Genomic DNA, 9,331 nt, shown 5'->3' with positions numbered 1-9,331 from the left:
CTCCCTTTTGGAGCCTGTCTCTAGAGGCCAGTCGATGAACTGCAGTTTGTCACTTCCATGTTGGCTTCATGAGAGAGACTGGGGCTCTGTCTGACTGTTTCCAGTCCACTTTTAGACAGGCACTTGCAAACTTCCCTAAGCACTTCCTCTTCGGGCAAATCCCTGCCATTGATTAGCAGACCATCAACTGCTGTTAGACAGTGAATAACTTTACATCTGAGGCGTTTACAGACTCCATTTGTCCATTATTTATTTCTAAAGAAACACAAAAATGTATAAAAGGCTCCATTACCTTGTAGCTTACGTTATGGCCCCGTAAAAGCAGTTTTTGTAAAAATAGGCTAACGATTGCGTCATAACCACGCGACTCTCTGTCGCACAGTAGAGAAATTACCGTATGGAGATCGGGGGGATGTGGAGTCAAAATGACAAAATAATTAATTAGAATACTTAGCAAAAGTTGCTCCTGCTCCTAGCTCATGGACAGCTCCTACTCACACTCTCCGTCTCTGCAAGTTTCGGAAGGGAATGATTCAGATTTCTCTTGGCACAGCTGCTAGAAGACAGACAGGTTGCTCACGTCATATCTATGTCATCAAGCTCAGTTTGAGTCTGCGCAGTACGCTCAGCCATCAGGAAGTGAGAGCTTCTAATTGACTTCACTTTTCTCCGTTGAAGTCTTTGGGGTCGCTGTGTCCATTTCTTTGACTGTCTATGGTATAGAGCGTATTCAGCTCATTGCAGTTTCTACCAGTGGCACTCGTGCAGCGTAAGCAATGACGGAGGGAAGTTAGCAAGTGAAGGGCATGACAATTTTGGACTGGAATGCAGGCTGGAAGGTTGCCGCTCGAGCAAGACTCACGCAAGTGACGCAACCCAAAGCAACGAGTTATGGCAACGGCACCTCAGACTCACAGACACGTAAAAAAATAAACGTGAATTCAGGCTACTTTAGTTTTGTACACATTATCATGTTAATTATAATCAAATGCATTTTTTTTATTGACCACAATATTATCATTGATATTTGTTTGAGAGGGGCACTTTCGATTCATTTTGAAAAAGGGCAAGGGCACCCAAATTATGCATAATTATACTTCTGACATGGTGTGAACACACTATGAATTAGAAGTACACTTTAGTGTAAGCTTTTGAAAAGGGTGCTTATTACAGAAATAATATAGTACTTAGCTGCCCACTGCTCCAGGTGTGTGTGTGTTCACGGTTTGCAGTGTGTGTGTGTGTGTGTGTACTCACTGCTCCTAATGTGTATGCACTAACTTGGTTGGGTTGAATGCAGAGGAAAAATTCTGAGTTTGAGTTACCATTCACATGTCATTGATAATTATCAATATCAGTTTTCGGGATGCCGAGAGCTTCATGACAAACTTAGACTTGACAGAAAATGTACATAAAATGTCAATGTTATATTGCTCAACATGATGAAATGTTTGAATATGATCAGTATGTTACTCTAATGTTGATCTAGCTTACTGCTAGTCTCATATAGCCAACAAACTAATACAAATAACATCATAACTTTCAACACACTCAATTGCTGTTTAGTATTATAGTGTGTTACGTGTCGGAATGTAAATTCTGTTTCATATTGTTCAGCAAGTGTGTGCGAACTGCGCATGTGTAGTGCCTCTTCTCTCTCTCTCTATCGCTCCATATCTATCACTGAGACTGTGAGAGGTCAGAGGCACTTTTATTTTATACTATTTTCTCCTGTGTATTGGTCAGCAGGGAGGTAAGAATTGTATCTTTGTTTGTTATTTAATTCCAGGAAAGACGACCTAAAATTAGTTAGAAAACCCCCTTTTTGCTTGATCGTTTTGGCCGACTATACCTCAACCTAAGTTATTAATTTACCTTTCTTTTTGAAAGAAAATCTTACCCTTATGTAAAAATAAATATTGACTATTTGACTACTTGTGTTGTGGAGTGTTTGTGGGAGCAGAAGAAGGAACTCCGGGCGACGCCTATTTTCGGGTGTCGCTCTCCATGTTCGTGCGTGTGGCACGTATAAGTGTAACGTTAGACAAAGTGAAACAGTGCTGCGTTACCTCACAAGTTTAATTCGTCAAATAAACGGACCTGTGTAAGTGAGTAGTAATTCAGAAATTGCGGTTAGTTCGGTAGAATGAAATGTCCTTATTCCTTTATATCCGTGAGACTCGCGTGTGGCGCTGATATCTGTCTCTCATTAGCAATCGCGCCCTGCTTCATACCACAGTCATGTTAAAAAAACATGAATATTTTCACTCATCCATAAACATTATTAGATCCATCAGAATGACAGCAAGTTCCATGATTCTGCTTGTTCACTGCGTTATCAATCTATGCCAGTGGTGCCCAATCCTGCTCCTGCCGATCGACTGTCCTTCACAGTTCATCTCCAACCCTAATCAAACACTCCTGCCTTTAATTTTCAAGTGATCCTGAAGACCTTAATTGGTTGCTTCAGGTGTGTTTGATTAGGGTTGGAGATGAACTGTGAAGGACAGTCGATCGGCAGGAGCAGGATTGGGCACCCCTGATCCACACCTTTGTTACTGTAAGAGGTTAGCGACCCCTAGCGGCAAAAAAAAATTACATATTGTTGCTTTAAGTGCGTAGTAATGAATGCAATGTTTTCATACAAATAACTGCACATTAAATGTTAAATGGCAGCCAATGTTAAATTAAAATCTATTATGGTTTCACACAGCAACAACGTAATCTAGTGTAAGAAGGGCTGTGGAACATATAGGAGACCCTGACAAAGTGGTGTATTGCTGTCTGTCCTTTTGTCTACATCTTGACCAGTGCCTGTGAAAGTGAGTGCTGGTTCCTTTCACATGGACCAATACTTTAAGCGTTCATAATGAACAACCTTTGGTTCTGCTCGGGTCCACCAACACTGTATAAATGATCCACAGTCCACAGTATCCACATGATACAGTCTTGTCCATTTTGGGTCAAGTTTCTTTGTTTCTGTGGTTGGATCATTCATCCACACCAGGTCACTAACTTTGAAAGGTCTGAATTTCTCATACCTATTTAAGTGGTACTCACGTTTGAGTCTCATCCCGGATTTCCACCAACTGGAACGGCTGCGGATCGGCTGACCTCGCGATATAAGTGCTGAATTGCGGCATCTGGCAAAAATAGAAGCTCTGCGTAGCAACAGAGCAACTGTGTCTAAAGTGCTGGAAAAGAGAGAGTTAAACGTTTCTGTTGCAATATCTAGTTCTTCTAAGCTATCTGGGGTGCTGAGATGATGAAACTGATTAGGAAGATTATTAATAAAGCAATCTTTAGTGGCAGAAGTGATAGTTCTAACATATTTGAAACACGGAGTCGGCTTTGCAGCCTTGGCTAAATGTAATTTACATGAGACTAGGTAATGATCTGAGATGTCATCACTCTGCTGCAGAATTTCAACGGCATCAACATCTATTCCGTGTGATAATATTAGATCTAGAGTATGATTACGATGATGAGTAGGTCCTGACACGTGTTGTCTAACTCCAATTGAGTTTATAATGTCTTTAAATGCCAATCCCAATGCATCTTTTTCATTATCGATGTGTATATTAAAATCACCAACAATTAGTACTTTATCTGCAGTCAATATTAATTCTGATAGAAAGTCCGCAAATTCTTTGATAAAGTCTGTATGGTGCCCTGGTAGCCTGTATACCGTAGCCAGCACAAATCTCAAACGTGATTTATCTACACTGTATATTTTTACATTAAGCACCAATGCTTCAAAATAATTATATTTAAAACTTGATTTCTTAGTGGTTTTGAAACTATTACTATAAATTACAGCAACACCACCCCCTTTGCGTTTCAGACGAGGCTCATGTTTATAACAGTAATCTTGCGGGGTGGACTCATTTAAAGTAATGTAATCGTTTGGTTTTAGCCAGGTTTCTGTCAAACACAACACATCTAGGTTATTATCTGAAATCATATCATTAACAATGAGTGCTTTTGAAGTAAGCGATCGAATATTCAGCAACCCAAGCTTTAGCATTTGCTCATCTGTATTATAGCTGTTTTTTATTTGTTGAACATCAATACAAATTTTAACCTTAGATGGGTTTAAACGTTTTTTGGATTTCCAAGTTCGGGGAACAGACACAGTCTCTATAAGAGAGACTTTAAACTTTTTTTTTTTTCATTAATGTTTTAACATTTTACAAATGTATGAACGCTAAACACGTGTGTATTTTAACTTTATTATGTCAAATGTGGATCGTGGGAGAATTTCCCCACGGTCACATGACCTGACCAGAAGTGGGGAGGGGTGGGGATGTTTGTAGAAAAGGGGACCATGGGAAAATTCCCACGGTCCGGAGCTGAACATTGATTTTTCAATGTTTTAACATTTATGTTTTAACATAAAATTTTGTTTTAGATGTTTTAATACTAACACATTTTGATATCTTTAAGAAAATATAATTTAAACTTTTTTCATTAATGTTTTAACATTTTTAAAATGTTGTTTTAGATGTTTTAATACTAACACATTTTGATATCTTTAAGAAAATATAATTTAAACTTTTTTTCATTAATGTTTTAACATTTTACAAATGTATGCATGCTAAAGATGTGTATTTTAACTTTATACCATGTTTTATACACCTTTAAACACAATGTAATTGTGAAAGTACAACTTTTCTTTAAATGTATGTTAGAAAATAGAACTATCTGCTTTTTCGGATTTTGTCATTTTTTGGAGTTAAAAGCTCTAAGCCTTTGGAGATGGATAATAAGAGTTTTGGTTCTCTTTCAACAACGGACTTGTAAAAACGTAAGTCAGTTTTTAAATGTACGTATGTGTTTATGCGTTTGATATGTTTTAATATTTGTTTAATGTTTTAATACTAACACATTTTGATTACTTTAAGAAAATGAAATTTAAACTTTTTCATTGACATTTTTAAAGTTTTTAATGTGCAACTAATGTGTTTTACAAATGTGTGAGAACACTAAAGATATGTGTATTTTAACTTTATACAACGTTTTATATTATTAAATATATAATTGAATATATAATTTATTTTATAATATTTCCCTGGTTCTGTTCACGCCCATACAGGCGGGGCAAGCGTGGGAATATTCCCACGCCAAAAATGGGGCGGGGCTTAAGGCCCATAAATCACTCAAAGTGACATATGTTGCACTATAACCTCTCTCTTCTATATGACTGCATACTTGAGAGTGTAGGCTATTTGTGTGTGTGTGCTGTTAGGGGGTAACCAGTTTAGGATCCAAGGACCAGATGTTCGAATGAAGACCCGGAGTCAGAATTATAATAAATTGAAGAAAAGTTTTGCTGAAGATAGTTTGCAGTTTCATCAGCAGAAGTCAGCTTCAAGACTCACACAGGAGTTCGTAGGCCGCCCCGCTTACAGTTACAAAGATCACAGCAGTTATACACCCTACACCAAGGTCTAAGCTACGTCATTGCTTACAGGTTGCAGTTTCTGATTAGTTAAGAAATAGATAAACATAGTAATTTTCCACACATACAGATAGACTGAGGCAAACCTCCATCGATTGGACCCTGAAGTTAGGCAGGTCATGACCTTCCAGTTCTCAGATTTGGGATGCTGGCTGCTAGCATGTCCAGAACAACAACTCAGTCAATCTCCAATAATGCCAGTGGTTCCTTAACCTGTAACCAAAAAGACTAACACACACACACCGACACACAGCTTTTCCATGGTTGGATTTGGCCAGGCTCTAACTATAAACAGGAGAGTCGTCTCAAAACATCAAGATAATGCATTCTTTCTCTCATGGAGAGCTACACTTTAGTCTAACTGGAAAGTAAGGCTTAAACAAAGAAATGGTACCTTAAACTATTGGCTTCAATGACCCCTATATGTTTAAACACATTGAAGACCAAAACACAAAACAAGTCCCTATTTCATTTCGGGAAGCCGGGCTAAATAAGCAAGCACTGTTACTGCATTCAGATATCAAATACAGACATTAAAGAATACATAAAAAAAAGAACATTTCAGTAATCACACTGGTAACTTCTATAACAAAGTAAAATCTCCAGAGAAGTCATTCAACTTATTTGATATTTAGAAGGAAAAAAACATTGATTAATACCTTGATTATAATCACTTATTACATATACATTGAAGCAGCAGTGGAATCCAATCCACTCCCTTCAATGCGCACACTATAAGGTTGCTACTAGTGGTTGTATGATGTATGTATATGATTTGGTAATAGGGGAGAGCTCAGGCCCGGTTCTAGAACCAAATCACTGAGGGTGCTTCTGAATATAGTGAGGGTGCTGCTTACATAATCGTAGGAAATAGCTCAGTCATCAGTCTGAATCATATCTCAAAATTGGGGATGTTGTATACAACAATACTACTGTAATTGCTGTTATGTTAAACAATATACGATCTGGCAGTAAATTATAGAATAGCATGTAAACAAGCAGCAATCTTCACTTTGCAAAACATTAAAACATGCCACACATAGCCTACTTACACAATGGTGATACCCTTGTTGTAACCGGCTTCAACTTTAAATGAACGCTCTAAAAGAATGGCGAAAAGTCACTGCCTTACACACGTCTCTCTCCATGACGGTGAGAGACATATTTTTACATAACAAGGCAGAAAATGTACCAAGAACATCCAACCTAACTTGAACATAAACACACGTAACTTTACTAACACAAACCCCAACCATATTGCTGTAATAACGCATAAATCAACTCCCAACAAACAATTACCCATAATGCACTAGCGCTGAATGCCGGGTCTGTACAATATGACAACCATGACAACACATCAACACCCAATCAGTCATTCATTGTTAGCGTTATGCATAAACATATTGATAAAGCACTGCTGCAGTAACGTTATTACACCAAGGTATTGCTGCTATATATTCTTTATGACAACTCCAATAACAACGACAAGCAGTTCAAAACAATTGACAGCAAAAGACCAAGAAGCTGCGCTATGGCTTAACGTTACACAACACACATAACGTTACCTAAAGCCCCGTCTCAGAAAGTCAAAATTTTTTGAGCGGGAAGCACGCACGCAAGCAAAGTGGGCAATTAAAGAGACAGCTTCACCTTTTGCGTATCGCGATCACGAAAGGACAACTACAAAAGCATTAAACATGAAAGCATAACGAAATAATTTATTTAATATATATATATTTGTTTAATTTTATTAATTTATTTATTTTGTGTAGGCTATCCTATTATAGGCAAGAGTGTGAAATCCGTCTGTGTTTTATTTTCGGCAAAATCTCGTTTATGTGTGCTATTAATAATTTTTCATCTGAGGGTGCTTTCACTTTTATTTGAGGGTGCTTAGCACCCTCAAGCACCCCCGTAGAACCGGGCCTGGGAGAGCTACACTTGTCAAATTTAGACTGTCTTCCTTTTTTTTTTAAACATGTTTAAAAGTGATTGGTAGCTCAGGAGATGCCCGTAAGGTACTCTGCTCGGCTCGTAGTTTCTCATACGCAATCTACAACCATATGAACATAAACGATTCCACGATTTCTCCCAACGGAGAAAAAAAGAAAACCACTGAAACTGATCTTCTCCAACGGCAAAGATTCCACTGTGTACACCTGGCAAATTGAGACTTAACACATAACACATTCGAAATTTAATTAGTGGTTGGTTCTTGCTAAGCGTCAATATTGCCATTACTCATATTACATATTAAATTCAAATTTACATTTACATTCAAAAACCACTAGTAGGCAACATTTTCACACACCGTCAGAACCAAAAAAACAATCACATGTGAAGTCATTGGCTTTGGATTAAAAAAAAAAAAGCATGTTCAGGAATTGATTAAAATGTGAGAGTGTTCTTTTTAACTGCATAATGCTAACTGTAATCATTTATGCAGATGACATAGGTCATAGTTATTTTGATCTGACTGTACAAGTAACACACTGCAAGAATTAACAACAAACAGCTCCATTTTTTTTCAGCATTAGTTCTTTATTTTTAAAGGGGTGGTTGATTTTGATTTCACTTTTTTAACTTTAATTAGTGTGTTGCTTTTTGAGCATAAACAACATCTGCAAAGTTACAATACTCAAAGTTCAAAGCAAGGGAGATATTTGCTTTTAAAGAAATCAATTTTTAAGGACTACAACAAACGGCTGGTAGGGACGCATATACCTGTATTTACTTCCTGTTTTCGGTTGAAGTCCAAAATAGTTGATTGTCGAGTTCACGAGCGTGATCATAGGTATCTAAGCAACAGTGGAGAACTCGACAATTGACTAGTGTGGACTTCGACCGAAAACAGGAAGTAAATACAGGTATGTGTGCTGGCTGAATTAACATCATTTTTATTCATATCTTTCACATCTACTGCAGTCAGATTCACCGTGTTCACTCTGAAGGAATCACTCACAATGGCTGGGCACTTGTAATGACACATCAAGGATGTTTAGAGGCTAAAAGCAGGTTTAAAACTTGCCCCATTGAAGTCAACAGGGTGCAAATTTTAAAAAGAGGATAACACGGTGTAGGCAACACTGATTTTTGTCGTTGTTCTCTGTACTGACAGCACTCCAAATTTACAAAAAAATGAGCTCAATGTTAAAATTGACCGGAGTTCTCCTTTAATTCTCTCCATCATTGTCTGAATCCGGTTTGAACATAAAAGGCTAAAAGTTTTTGAAATTTTCAGTGCATGTCTATGTGAATGCAAGCTGTTGTAGCTCCGCCCCCTGTGCCGGGAGCAGCAGCTCATTTGCATTTAAAGCAACAGACACAAAACGGTGCGTTTTTTCTCACCCTCAAAAATTGACAATTTTAACATGCTCTTTAAAATTTCTGTGGGGTATTTGTATTGTAAAATATTTTGGTATTTTCTGGGGACATCAAAGACTTATTTTACATCTAGTGAAAAGGGCATTATACCACCCCTTTAAAGAAGAAACATGAAAAGTTAAACATGATGTTGTCACTAAAACACAGTTTTAGTGTGGTTTTTTTTGGGGGTTTTTACAGTAAGTACACAAAATATTTTACTTAAAGTCCCTGTAAAGTCAAAATTAAGTATGTGTTCTGAGTTTGTCACACCACAGAAAAATGTGTTATTAGCCACCCAGCCAAATTTGAATGATAAAAAAAGCCGGCAAGTACATAAATTAAGCTATCAAAATCTTGATAAAATGAGCATTAGTCTCTGCTCTCAAACGCTGGGGGCGTGTCTGCTGGCTGCGCTGAAACCACGCCCACTCGCGGGAAAGCTGCCGTCGCCACACTCTGTCACCGCTACAGCCGGAATGGATGCTCCTAGCAGCTTACAAAGCC

The sequence above is a fragment of the Abramis brama genome, assembly GCF_963993115.1.
Source record: "Abramis brama genome assembly, chromosome: 1".
Lineage (NCBI taxonomy): Eukaryota > Metazoa > Chordata > Actinopteri > Cypriniformes > Leuciscidae > Abramis > Abramis brama.
The sequence above is the reverse complement of the archived record's forward strand: the minus strand, read 5'-3'. Positions refer to the sequence as shown.